This window comes from Pelobates fuscus, chromosome 4 (genome assembly GCF_036172605.1).
Source record: "Pelobates fuscus isolate aPelFus1 chromosome 4, aPelFus1.pri, whole genome shotgun sequence".
In the NCBI taxonomy this organism is placed as follows: domain Eukaryota; kingdom Metazoa; phylum Chordata; class Amphibia; order Anura; family Pelobatidae; genus Pelobates; species Pelobates fuscus.
This window is the reverse complement of record NC_086320.1, coordinates 329,228,476-329,243,923: the sequence shown is the minus strand read 5'-3', so window position 1 is coordinate 329,243,923 and position 15,448 is coordinate 329,228,476. Positions and strand designations below refer to the sequence as shown.

Sequence of the window (15,448 nt, the reverse complement as noted above, 5' to 3'; positions counted from 1 at the left end):
GTGGGCACATAGTGGATGCTTTACTCTATCTGCTGGCAGGGAAATTAAATAGAGCTGATAACTTACTCAGCTCCTTAACCCCACTGGACCTCACAACCACTGGATATACTCCATCCCCACAGGGATACAGGACACAGTAGTGGAGGCACATAACGGAGTGATTAACAGGGGTGACCCCCCTTATGCTGGGTGAACCCCAAGCATGGCAGACACCTCTCCAAAGTGACATTGTGGTTCAGGGCTTACCCCCCTTACACTGGATGAACCCCAAGCAAATCTGGTCCCTGTCCTAGTGACATACCTATACTGGGGTGAACCCCCTACGCTGGGTGACCCCCAAGCGAATCTGGTCCCTGTCCTTGTGACATACCTATACTGGGGTAACCCCCCTACCCTGGGTGACCCCCAAGCGAATCTGGTCCCTGTCCTAGTGACATACCTATACTGGGGTGAACCCCCTACGCTGGGCGAATCCTAAGCGAATCCTATTCCAGTACTAGGGACATATATATACTGGGGTTTAACCACGGAGTACGATCTGTTACCGTATGCACAGACCGGAACACAATGGATACATGTATGTCGACAGAACCAGGAAGGAGAGCTCACGGTGCTGCCAAATCTCCACAGTACTATATCCAAGAAGGGTGACCCCTTGGATAATTTGGAGGCTACCATACCTCCCCATACACGGGCTTACGTCCCGACATTACTGACCGCTCATCCCGGTCTTATTGAGGGTGACACCCTCCTCAGACCACTCCCAGGAAATCTCTAAGTGGTACTGATTGAAACAATTCTGGGTGACCCCCAGTTGTACGTGGAGGCCCACTAGTGGCAATAGGTGTACTGCCGTACCTGACACCTGTTCGGTACCCCATAAACCGAAAGAGTGTCCCAACATGCCGTAAGAGACATACATACAGGGGTGACCCCCCTACGCTGGATGACCCCCAGGCTAGTCTTACTAAGGTGCTAGTGGCATAGGTACGAAGGGGTGACCCCCCACGCCCTTTTCTAGGGCTTCTACCTTCAGAGTATGCTCTGTCATTATATGCACAGACCAGGGCACACTAGATGCATGTGTTCCAACACCTCTATGCTTCAACTGGAGGATCCGCACACCCTTCCCTTAACCGAGAAGGAGAACTCACAATACTGCCAAACTCCACAATTCTAGGACATATAAGGATGAACCCTTGGATTATACATAGGAAGGCTTTCATGTCTCCCATACTCGGACTACGCCCCGACATCGCAGACCGCTCATCCCGATCCTACTGAGGGTGTCCTCATTCTCAGACCACTACCCAGATCCTGAGAAAGTGGTACCTATTGATCGAAATTCTGGGTGACCACAGTTGTACACAGAGGCACACTGAGTGGCAATAAGCGTACTGTTGTACGATCCTGGCTCCACAGACCGAAAAGGTGTGAACCAACAGGTCGGACTTCCCTCAATTCTCCTGACCGATTTTCAGGGGAGGATTAAAGCCGCCAGGGCAGCTCCGGAGGAAGAAGTCCTCTCCAAGATACTGACTAACAAGTCGGACACCTTACCACCTAAACACCATTGGAAGGGACCAACGCGGCTTCCCCAAAGGGGAAAGAGAACACCCCGACTTAGCGAAACCGTCTCTCAGAACGTCCTGCCCATTGATCATCTCAGACTCCATCATCAGGGGACGAGGACTCCATTCCCCTCCCTTCTCTGGAGATCATAAGAGAATGGAGAGTCTCCATCGGAAGAGATAAAGTGACAGAACCCGCCTAGCAAGAAAGGTTTCCTTTGGCACACTGGACAACCTTGGTTGACTCACGTACCACCAGACACCCAGGATCATCTGAAGGGGGTTTGCCGGAGCACCGGGCACACCTTGCCAACCTCCGGCTTCGGGGAAAAGAAGTACGAAACAAGCTCAGGATGGAATGCCCATGCCATCTAGGAACGAACAAGATAGTCCTCACCAGGGAGCTTGGTGTCACTGCGGGGATATCTATGTCCCGATCAGACCGAGGTCCACGTAAAAGTAGTAAAGAAGAAGACAGGAGACTCTCGCCCAGTCATCAACATTGGCCAACCCAATGGTTTTGGGATGTACCGACATCTCAAGAAGGAAGGTATACATCTATTAGGAGACCTACCACTCGAAAGGGTTTTGCAAGGTTGGATTTGAAAGGACACTTACCTACTGGTTCACATGGTACCTCAAGAAGTTTCGGAAGCTGGTTAGGACGCACTGAAGAGCAAAGGGTATCCGCTGTAGCATACCTAGACGACTTGCTGACCCTTTGCAAGCCCAATTCCTAACTACGTATACAAACGAGATTTATTGTTACAGTTTCTGGAATTGTTGGGATTCATAGTGAACAGAGAGGAGTCGGTTCGATTCCAGTTCCGAGTAACTACTTCGGAATAGATTCCACCTTGGACGGATTACACCTTTCCCACATCAGCGATAGCGACTTTTCGTAAGGAAATTCGACGGGTACGGCGGAAAGACTCCATAATACCTTGACTATTTCCCAAGACCACTTCACTACCGGGCCAGACATCGACTGAAAGCTCACTGCCTGAGATCCGGGCACACCTATGAAATTGGGATCAGAATGGCAAGGACTTTGATAGTACTCATTACAGAGGTAAAGGAGCTAAGCGTGACACCTAGAATGATTGTCTTTAATTGGGATCATCCTCTGCTTCTTCAGTTTTAACTTGCCTTTGGGCAGATCAAAAGGGAGAACATCATCTATTGATAATGCAGGAGCGGCTAGAGTTGGTGGATTGGTGTCTTCCAAGGGAGACTGGTATGTCAAGGGACTATCGCAACCAACTAGAGTCATGGGACTCATGGACAACAGGTATTCCCCCGAAATAACTTATCCACATGGAACACTTGGAGTTCTCTGGGGTATGATCCTTTTATTACCCCTATCTACCTCGATGTTGAATCTTTATCATAATTTTTCACGACGGGCCGATCGGAACGATCCGACCGTTCCATTAACGGGATACGTTCCGCTATTTCGACGGCGCATAGTACGATTCACGACACTCCGGTCGATCAAGAGCCTTTGATAGGCCGTTTTCTGCGGGGTAGCATACGGTCCAGAACCGTGAGTCAAAGTATCCCTGTTGTGGGACTTTGATTGGGTTTTTTTCGGAACTAGTCAGATACACGAACCTATCCCTCCGTCAGCCGTCAGCCATATCACGTTACGTTTGATTTTTTTCGTTGGGTATCAGATATTCTGGATTTCGACGTAGATGGTCTTTTCAGTATCACCAGAAGGAAGGATCTCTACGATGTCTCGTAGAACTAAATCCTTTTCGCGTCCGTATTTTACCCTGTTCCCGGCGGTTTCCCAGTCTTTGTGCAGTTATATCGGTGTTTTGTTATATGGAGATCCCGACAACACTTAGATTGTCACATTAAGGACATCTGCTGGGCTTATACCAACCATACAAGCCAGTTACCATGAACACTCCGTCTAGATGGGTTCACTGGTTGTTATCGTTAACGGGGATGGAGATGTGCTTTGGGTACTCATTCGGTACGAGGCGCGACTGCTTCTCAGGCCTTCAAGGGGGGCCTCTATATTTTACAGGCGGCGAATTGGACACGGCAAGACAACTTCCGTATATGTATTTTCGCCAACCTCACACGCATCCTTTTCGCTCATACCACAGCTTTAAAAATGCAAAATATGAAGCCTCCTGTCATGTGATAAAATTGTAGATTATGCTAACGTAGTGTACCTATAATCTTAATTTTAATAATGACAGGAGGCGAGTATTTTCCCTCCCTGTTTCCCTCCCTATACTCTGGGAAATTCTAATTTTCTGGTTGTCATTTTCACAGTCTAATTATAAGATTTTGGATATTTCAGTATATTTATGGGATGCTTATCTGGTTGACGGGTGTTACAGCCGTGGCAATTATTAAAGTATACTACGGTTGTTTAATGTTTCAGTATATTAACGGAATATAAATATAGATACATATAGTACTGGATTTAATGTGGACATCAGTTGGGTTCCATCACCTTTCACGTATTTCTGTTCGTTTCAGAGTAACCATCATAAAGATAAAGATCAAGATAAAGCTGGAAGGTTTCAAGTCGTGTTCCAAGTTATGTTCTACACGTTACTCAGGACTGTTTTTTGAATTCCCTGACGTTATAATGGACTGTTTTTCGCATCAAAGAAAGAGGAAATCATGTGACTGTCAGGGCTTTACATATGGATGTGATGCCTGTTACTGATTGGTTTAAAGTTTTCTGATTGACTTGTGCTGCTGGAGGCATAAAGTAAAGAAAGTTATGCAAAATACTCGCCTCCTGTCATTATTAAAATTAAGATTATAGGTACACTACGTTAGCATAATCTACAATTCCCTCGCATCTCATCCTTACTCTGTCTTCTTCTCTTTCTCTCACTAAAATTCTCAATCTCTCTCTCTTCTCTGGCATATTTCCATCGCCCTTCAAACATGCAACTATACCCACAATTCTAAAGAAGCCCAACCTTAACCATAACTCCCCAGCCAACTACCATCCTATCTCGCTACTGCCTTCTGCATCCAAAATCCTTGAAAGAGTTGTGTGTGTGAGATTGACACACTTCCTCAAGTCCAACTCTCTGTTAGACCCACTTCAGTCTGGTTTCCGCGCTAAGCACTCTGTGGAAATGGCACTGACTAAAGTATCCAATAATCACTCGCTGCTAAATCTCGTGGTCACTACTCAATCCTAATTCTCCTTGACCTTTCTGCAGCTTTTGACACTGTTCCTGTGGAACTCACTTCCCTCCTCCGTTAGATGATCACCCAGTCTCCACTCCTTCAAAAAATCATTAAAAACCCACTTCTTCATAAAAGCGTATCAATTAAACTGTTAATAACTCCCGACTGATTCCTCTCTTGCAACTGTCATTAACTGTCTAATACTATCCTTACCTTTTGTGTCACTTTACCCCACTCCCTCCAGCATGTAAGCTAATTGAGCAGGGCCCTCAACCCCTCTGTTCCTGTGTGTCCAACTTGTCTGGTTACAACTACAGGTTTGTTCGTCCACCCACTGTAAACCGCTGCGGAATTTGTTGGCGCTATATAAATAATAACATAATAATAATATATATGATCTAAGTACTTTTATTTACTTTATTAAACTTTTTAACAACTTTTATTAACTTTTAAAACTTTTTTTGCAGGCATGAGGGGGACAGTCTGAGAGCTCAGGCACTCCCCCTGCAGGCACTGCGCAAGCTGGTTATTCCGGCCATGTGATCGCGAGGAACCCATGATCACATGGCTTGGGGGGGTCCGGATCTGGGGATTGCCAGCGAACAGGTAAGTGCATAATAGCAATCGGACATACCAGGTACGTCCACGGTCGTTAATGACCGGTTTTTTTGTCGGACATACCTGGTACGTCTGAGGTCAGGAAGGGGTTAAAATGTGATGTCATAAGAGTCGCTGTTGGTGCAATGGTCAGGTGTCCCAATTAATTGGCATTTCTAGACAATGGTAGCTGCGCCGAATGTCTAGAAGTGTCAGGCGTAGTCTTTACTTTGTCTCAGTATATCTCTTGACTGGGTTGGAATTTCACTGAAATTCCAACAGAGTCAGTATGAGTATTTCATAAGATTTTTTTCTTTATGAAATGCAAATTTTTGAGGGGAGGTGGGGGAGTGACAGTGCTACTTTAACATTACATTGTACTTTAAGATTTACAAAACAGTACTCAAGTTTTTCACAAGATCTCTAAAAAAATGTTGTGCCTTGTAGCTTTTGCAAAATGTAGACTCTGGCAAATCCTACACCCCCAAATTAGCTTGCCCTTTTTACCTTTATGGCAAAAAAATGTGATTCATGACTCATTTCAAGAGATTAGGCTTACTGCTAGGACGTTATTGAGTATTTGAAGCATTAACTGATTATTGCTCAGTTTCATTTGCTTTGAGTAGAGCCGTCTTTTTATTGGAGTCAAAATAGTTTTATTAGAACTTAGTACGTTGGCGCCTGTGTAACTAGCCTTAAATCTGACCCTGATCAGGACACGCAGTGATGCACTTGTACACATGTAGACAGATTCAGCATGCCAACATAAAAATTAAATATTAATGAATAATGCCCCATGTAATTTTAATGGTAAAAAGGATAAGAAAATATTATATTTAGTATATTGTCAGCACAAGAGAGCTTGTCTTGATCAACATAATAGAGAGAAAAGTATAGTAGCCATATGCACTACAGCTTTAAACCCCTAATAATCACATGGCAGTCTATGTCATCATGCAGTGCAGGGCTTTAATGACCATTGACTGTATAGACAGTCATGCAGTAAAGGTACCCGGGGTCCCCTCTGTCAGCTGGGACCTCAGTTAGTGGCCTCAGACTGACAGGAGAGTCATGACCCTTTAAATAATTTCAATGCACGGTAGCGCATGCACATGGTAGATTGTTGGTTAGATTATGGGTAGGATAAGGGTTGGATTATGAATAGGATTTTAGGCTGGATTTGGGGTAAAATTATAGGGTGGATTATGGGTTAGATTACGTGCTAGATTAAGGGTTGGATGATGGGTTGGATTAAGGTTTTGATTAGGGAACAGATTAGGGGTAGGATTAGGAGCAAAAGTGTACATATGGGGTGTCATTGTAATTGAGAACAGTAGCAGAATACAAATATAGGGTGTTTGCAGTAATGGGACATGCGTGGTCTGTGAATTTTCACAAAATAAAACGTGTGAAGAAAAAAAGCACAAACAAATTAACAAATTCGACCTTGGTTTGTGATAAAATGGTAACTGAGAAATTTTGAAATGCTCTTAGCTACATAGCCTGGGGATATCCTTTCATATACATTTTTTGTATCAGTTTTGGATTTTGTGACTATTATAAAGGTTGCATGCCAAAATTTGAAAAGTTTTAGATTTAAAACCGCATTTCGAGGGCATGGCTAGCTGAGATACAGAGCAGACGTGCATGTGTGTTACTCCGGCTCTTTTTTACCAAATATAACACCTCGAAAAAGAGCCCAAAACCGCCTTACTGCCCCCCAAAGTGCAATGGGGCGCAACACAAAAAAAACGCTCGCCTAGAGAGTGCAAATCACCCCGATATCAGACTCTTTTTCAACCGGGCACAGGCCCGCAACAAAATGGCACCGAGCAGGCCACATGGCTCCAGCAACTCCAGCGATTCCATAGACAACAAGGAATTACCCACAAACTACCAGCGGAGTATATCTACGGGCGGACTCGGATGCTCCCCCCTCCATGAAGGGAGACATCAAGAAACTCCTCCAAGAGCAGTGTGGAAGGCAGACTTGGCGGGGGTGCAGGTGGAAGTTGGAGGGCTGCGGCAGTGGATCACGGCAGCGGAATCTAGAGAGGAAGCCCGGGAACAGCGCCTGACCGACACCCACAACAGGTCCATGGATCCGGGGAGCACCAGAAACAGTGAGCCCAGAAGCCCTACTAGACTCCGCCCACAAGGTGACACAAGCAATGGGGGTCAGAAAGCAGGAGACTCACCGCAATTCGTGGCGGCCTTTAAAATAAGGAAGGCACCAACCGCCCCAGTGGACGCACCCATAGACATAATCGCAGTAACCCGGGACACAACAGTAAAATCGGCCATTATGGCCTGCTCCGGGAAGTGCCCCAGCGTGCAAGTAGATGCCTGCGAGATAACAGTATACGCAGACTTACCATTCTCAGTCCTGCTGGTCAGACGCAAGTTCCTACCCGTCACCAGGCTCCTGAGAGAGCACGGCATCAGGTACCGATGGGGAGTCCTGGGAACCCTAGTGGTTCCACGGGGGGATGAGGTCCATGCCCTATTAGCCTCTGAGGACCCAGCAGATGTTCTGAAGCAACTTAAGCTGCCCCCTCTACCCACTCAGCCCTTAACACAACAGAGGGTCGGAATCCGGGGACCCATGGCGACCAAGCTGTCAACTCTGGGGTGATGGAAGGCGCAGATACTCCCAGACTGCAGAACCCTCCATAAGACTAACCAGGCCGATGGTCTCTGGGGGCCTTCCTACAGCAGCGATGTGGACTAGGATCCTTGGGGTCCTGCTGCTATACAGTTATGGACAGAGAGCTATAAACGTTTCTACCTGCCACTAGTTTATGGTTAAAGCGTGTTTTGACAGTCTCATAGACGTTTGTAAGAGTTGTTTTAGCTTTGTTGCGGTATGGTGAGGCACAGTGGAAAAGGAACATACTTGCTGACCTAACTGTTGTGGTGCCATGGGGCGGAGGGAGAGGGTACACACGAGAGGATGTAAAACTACATCGAGCACAGGGCCTCCTGTCCCAGACATGTCACCCTCATGGAGATGTAGCTGACCCACTAACCTATCTGGAGGAGCTTAAGCACCCCATCGTTAAAGGCCCCTTGTCCCTTCTTATGCAATTTTACGCTTTGTTTTCCCCTAAGCGACAGCCTTTTTGATAGTTGGACACCAATGTTATACTATGAGCTACACTAGAAATTTAAACACCGCAGTTTAGCGGTTACTGAGACTCGGGCAGACCCTGCCTTCTTGCACACAGTCATACCCACAGGTATTAGTTCCCTTTTAATATCACGGCCATGGCCCTTATTCAGAGGCATGGAGGCATACTGATTTTGTTCACGAAGGGAGTAACCGTGACCGTGACCAGAAGCCACGCATGTTGAAGCCTTACATTAATAGTTATATTTGGCTAACGCACACCACACATGACAAATGACATATGTACCTAATGCCTGACAGTCTACCTGTTTATCTACAACCATATGCCAGTTTACAAGCCAACCAGAAATCAGCACTACCTGAAAAACACACCATTATTACTATTATCTTATTACTTTCATATATTATCTTATTATTTTAAGACATCATTATCCTATTTTGAATAACAAAGACGCCAGTTACAATACAATTTGTAGCCATTCATTACTACTTAACCTTACTTATCTTATAGCAAGACTAGTATTATCCTCTTTACTTAGCAAAACAGTGCAATTCGATTCTATGTCATGACACTGAATGCCTTGTTATGCCTGCTACTGCTATTGTGGCACTGCAGGGCTGTATGTAAACCTTTTTGCACAACAAAAATAAAGAATAAAAAAAACAAAAAACGCATTTCACTCATTGCAGTATATGCAGTGTATTTTATAACTTCTATTTAATGTATTTAAATCCTAGACATATGGGCATTTTAAATAGCAGGACTAATTAGTGAATCTAGTTTGAGTTAGTTTTCATTATTTGCACTTGGTGTGTAGAAATTATGAAGTGTAAAACTGAAAATAACATTTTATTTTGTATTTTATTTCCATTTTTAAATATGTTATTACAATATTGTGTTATGTATTCATATGGGATATCAAAAGGAAGCCCTATTTCTCCTGTAAAAATAAATTTAATATGTATGGGTACACCTAAACAGAAATGAAGAAATGATGGTAGGATGAACACATGGCAAAAGTGCCATGAAGGCCGTGATCACAAACACGTCATCAGAAAAAAGTCTTGGTCCTTATGAATGCCATTCACATTAGATTTGTCACCAACTTGCAAGAAAGTTACTAATTCCTCTTTCAAGAACGACAAGGAAAGAACTGCAAAGAACTTAATATTTAAAGAGCTGGCTCTTTCCAAACTTTTCACCCGTGCATTCATGCTCCAGGAAACCCCATTCTTAAAATTGTGTTAAAAGAAAATTACAAGAAACTAATCAGCATGGATTCTGCAAGACATAGAATTCTAAAAGACAAAGTAAATTAAGAGAGAGTGGCATATTTAACATATTTGAACAAATGACCAATTAAAGTTAGGTATTAGTTCACAAACCATTCTGAAAGATCCTACACCATCCCCAAAATGAGCTTGCTTTTACTTTTTAGTCTACATAGCAAGCCGACATATAATATTCAAAATGGCAACAACAACAAAAAAAGCATACAAAATCTATGCAGTTTTCTCAATTATTAGAAAAGCAGTGAACCAATTAAAAAAAAAAAAAATACACTGCCACTAATACAAAAACAATAAATGTATTTGCCAGATTGGTTACGTTGCCTTTGAGACCGTATGGTAGCCCAGGAATGAGAATTACCCCCATAATGGCATACCATTTGAAATAGTAGACAACCCAAGGTATTGCAAATGGGATATATGTTCAGTCTTTTTTAGTAGCCACTTAGTCACAAACACTGGCCAAAGTCAGCGTTAATATTTGTTTGTGTGTGAAAAATGGAAAAAACTAATTTGAACGCCGATTTTGGCCAGTGGCAACTAAAAAAGGCTGGACATACTCCATTTGCAATATCTTTGGTTGTGTACTTGTGCAAATGGTATGCCATCACGGGAGTAATTTTCATTCCTGGGCTACCATATTGTCTCAAAGGCAACTTAACCAATCTGGCGAATTTAAATATGAAAAAACTGAAACAGAAGCCTTATATTTGACTCTGTAACTTTTGAAAACACCACAAAACATGTACATGAGGGGCACTATTAAACTCAGGAGACTTCGCTGAACACAAATATTAGTGTTTTACAAGAATTATATCATCAGTATAAGTGCCGTTTGTGTGTTGAAAAATGCAAAAAACTTAATTGTTGTGATACATCTTATTGTTTGAAACACTAATATTTGTGTTCAGCGAAGTCTCCCGAGTAAAACAGTACCCCCCATGTACAGGTTTTATGGTGTCTTGAAAAGTTACAGGGTTAAATATAGAGCTAGCAAATTAATTTCTCTGGACTTTCTGACTGGGTTAATTATGTAAAAATATTACATAAATATATATGTAGAATTAAAATATATATATTTATATTTATATATAGGTATAAAAATTATTTGAAGTCCCCAGCACTCACGTATACCATAAGCCAATGCCGGGCGCCAGTCCAAAGCTCCAAAATGATAAATGATCCAAATGAAATAGGCTGCTCTCCAGACTTAAAAAATTAAATTTTTATTAAAGTTGATTAAAAGCTACGACCAACGTTTCGGTCCCTGTTCGGGACCTTCTTCAGGGTCAAAATTCAGCAGGACAATACAACACATTACACATACTACCAATATATACCATTAATAATTAAGTAAACTACTCACCAAAAGTGTTTGCCGCCTAATCCGCCATCACCCAGTGTACTTCCGGGTATGCGCGCGCACCTCTGAACGTGCCCCGCCTCCCGTTACGTGATCGTGCGTGTATTACTGCCTCGATCACCAGGAGCTGCGGTTTCTATGGTGATGATACACAAACGTGCAATATACATGAATCGGATGTGCTCCCAATTCCAAATACTATAAGGGGAACATAGTTTAAAGTGCTAAAAGGTGCATAATATGTATGAAACATAACCCTTAAATTCTTATGGTTATTAAATATAAAGTGTATAGACTTATTTGATCTAAAGTGCTTAAATTGAGTATCTAGCAGCCAATATTAATATATAAAGTGCCCAGTGCCAAAAAAGTTTCAAAGTCAGTGCTTAAAGTGAACCAAACTAAAAAATTGTGCTGCCAAATGCCATATAACTCTAATCCCTATGGTACATAAATCTATAATTATTTAAATACTATACATTCATACATATAAGTTAAAAGCATTACAATTAAAAACTTTTTTAAACTAGCTGGTTATCCTACAGAAAAGAGTGGTAAGAGATATTCTCGTTCAGTCCCAGAGGTGACACAGTATTCAATTGATTAATCCAAAACGCCTCTCGTTGAAGCAACAATTTGCCCCTATTACCCCCTCTCCGGGGGGGAGGGATGTGGTCTATCCCTATGAACTTTAGGGATGCCAGAGGGTGCTTTTTGTCCAAAAAGTGCTGTGCGACGGGTTTATCTGTTTGTCCATCCCTGTACGCTAACCTTATGCTTGACCGGTGACCCCTAATCCTCTCGCATAGGGGTGTTTCAGTCTTGCCCACGTAATGTAGACCACACGGGCACACCAATTTGTAGATTACATAAGGAGTTTTGCAGGTAATGGTGTGTCTTATCTCATAGACCTTATTGGTGTGTGGGTGATTGAACTTTTTTGCTGTAATCATGTGCCCACAGGTCACACATCCCAAACATCGGATGCACCCCCTTATGTTGTGTTTGTCCACTTTGGAGTAACTTTCAACTGGGTCAGTATGCACCAACATGTCTTTGAGGTTCTTGCCCCTCCTATAGCATATCAGTGGCTTCTCCTTAAAAATCCTGGGCAAACTTTCATCCAAGGCGACCATCCTCCAATTGTCTTTGACAATCGCTGTAAATTCACTTGAGGTATTATGAGGTATTATGAAATGTCATCGGGAATACCATCCTCTGTACTGGTAGGTACCGGAGCCATTTTAGCTTTCAACAGTGCCTGTTCCAACCCCCGACGGTCATAGCCTCTATCCAGGAATTTTTCAGCCATCACCTGCAATTGTGACTCAGCTTTACTCTTATCTGAATTGTTGCGTATAACTCTTTGGAATTGCGCCTTAGGAATGGATTTTTTCAACGGTACTGGGTGTGCACTGTCTGCATGCAGCAGAGTATTGCGATCTGTCGGTTTTGAAAATAATGTATGTTGTATTGCCTCAGATGCAAATGTAAGTTCCAAATCCAAGTACTGTACACTAACTTCACTAACATTTGCCGTGAATTTAATAGGTGTTTGCAATGAGTTGAGCTGCTCTATCATAGAATGTGCCTCACTGCAAGTACCTCTCCAGATTATCAGCAGGTCATCTATGAAGCGGTAGTAGCCAATGATCTTATCTTTGTACGGAGTCAGAATATGTGTTTGCTCGTATACGTACATGTACGCGTTGGCGTACATAGGGGCCATAGCTGACCCCATCGATGTGCCCGCTATCTGCAAATACCACCGATCTTCAAATCTGAAGTAGTTGTTATACAGTACCAGGGATAAAAGTTCCAATGTAAATTCAATCATAGGGCCTTGATAAACCGTCGAGTCGCATAACACTTGTCGCATAGCATCGATTCCATCTATGTGAGGGATGGCCGTGTACAGGCTGTTAACGTCCATGGTAATGAATATAGGAGGTTGGTCCCCAAATTCCAATGTCTGGATTCTACATAAAAGGGTCTGAGTGTCCTTGATGCAGGTATCCAACTCTTCCACAGGTCCTTTAAACATATGGTCTAACCACTGTGCTATGGGCTCTAAGATGCCTCCTATGGCAGACACAATGGGACGTCCCGGAGGTTTCTGCATACTCTTATGGATTTTCGGTATACTGTATATGATGGGAGTCCGGGGGTGTTGCTTGTTCAAGAACTTATGTAGGTCCAGACTGATATATCCAGCTCTGAGGCCCATATCTGTAACGTCACTGATCTTCCTTTGTATTTCTGCAGTAGGATCACCTGGCAAGGGACGATAAGTCTTCAGGTCTTGGAGTTGATGAAACAAATCCTCCGCGTAATCTGTGTAATTCATAAGGACTACGCCGCCGCCTTTGTCTGCTGAGCGGATGACAATGGTGCGGTCTTTTGATAGACTATCCAGGACTTGTCGCTCCTTTTTACTGATGTTATTTCTCTTTTTGTGCCGCTTAGATATTACTTCTTGTGTCATCTTGGATGTAGTTGCCAAAAATGTCCTAATGGACGGTTTATTGGATTGTGGATCAAACGTGGACCTGGATTTAAATTTCTCCAAGCCCCCTGACGTCGGCATTGGCTTATCTTTATTAATGTTATGAAAAAATTCCTTGAGTCTCATGTTCCTCCCGAATTGGAATAATTCAGTGTTCCACTTAAAGGGATTCACCACATTGGTAGGGACGTAGGATAGTCCTTTGCTTAGGATCTTCTTCTCTGTGTCATTTAATTGTCTGCCTGAGAGGTTGAAAATGGGATTCACCTCCGATACGGGGGTTTGCCTCCTCGTGCCATGTTTGACCTTGTGCCCTCTCCTGTTTCTGAACTTTCTTCGATTCTGACTCTGCTCCGGGTAACCGTACCCGTCCCAGACTGGCATAAAAAAGCCGAGGTCTCATTGGTATTTTCTGTCTCTGACGTGGATTCCCCAGAAGTGACATCTATAGTCGGTATCTTGGGGCGTATTATCTTTCTGCGGAATCGCCTTGGTCTCGATGGACGATCACCCGATAGCCATCTATACACTCGGTGATCCTTATAGTCTTGCTGTACCATCTCGAACTTTTGCTTTTTAAATCTGACCAATTCGTTTTTATATTTAAGCAACTCCGATTTGAGTTGTTGCTGCAGCTTTATCCCATCTGCTGAAGCCAGTAGTACCGCTTGTTCCGTCTCTAACGTTATGATCTGTTGTTTAATCTCAGCAAGGTCAGTTTTAACATCCTTGATTGTTATGAGCATCAGGTCTAAAGAGGCTTTATTTAAAACATGGGTCCAATCTCTGCACACTGTTGCCTTAAGTCTGCCAATTGTTGGTATGTTCAATAGCCTGAAGCCTCGGGGTATCATTTTTTAGTTTGGTTCACTTTAAGCACTGACTTTGAAGCTTTTTTGGCACTGGGCACTTTATATATTAATATTGGCTGCTAGATACTCAATTTAAGCACTTTAGATCAAATAAGTCTATACACTTTATATTTAATAACCATAAGAATTTAAGGGTTATGTTTCATACATATTATGCACCTTTTAGCACTTTAAACTATGTTCCCCTTGTAGTATTTGGAATTGGGAGCACATCCGATTCATGTATATTGCACGTTTGTGTATCATCACCATAGAAACCGCAGCTCCTGGTGATCGAGGCAGTAATACACGCACGATCACGTAACGGGAGGCGGGGCACGTTCAGAGGTGCGCGCGCATACCCGGAAGTACACTGGGTGATGGCGGATTAGGCGGCAAACACTTTTGGTGAGTAGTTTACTTAATTATTAATGGTATATATTGGTAGTATGTGTAATGTGTTGTATTGTCCTGCTGAATTTTGACCCTGAAGAAGGTCCCGAACAGGGACCGAAACGTTGGTCGTAGCTTTTAATCAACTTTAATAAAAATTGAATTTTTTAAGTCCGGAGAGCAGCCTATTTCATTTGGATCATATATATAGGTATATATATAGTGATATATACATATATATTTATGTATATATAAATATATATATTATTTCATTCTAAGTGTATTTTGATCTCAATATATATATATATTAATATCAAAATACAGTTAGAACGAAATTACACATATGTATATTTTTTAAATTGTTTTTAAAAAAACATTTCTATTTTTCATTTTTAACGTATTTATATATTTATTTATTTTATATTATATATAGATATATAATTATATATCTATATATATATTTAATTAATATCATTCTACGTGTATTTTGATATTAATATATATATATTTATATGTAAAAAACAGATAAAATTTGTATCTTGTAATACCTTTTTATATATATTACTATTAAAA

General features: G+C 42.4%; 1 protein-coding gene across 2 annotated transcripts in view; it reads right to left on the bottom strand.

The window, feature by feature from the left end:
* The window catches only part of CRPPA (CDP-L-ribitol pyrophosphorylase A), a 348,505-nt gene that overhangs the window by 140,124 nt on the left and 192,933 nt on the right, over positions 1-15,448 (bottom strand). The window lies entirely within an intron of this gene.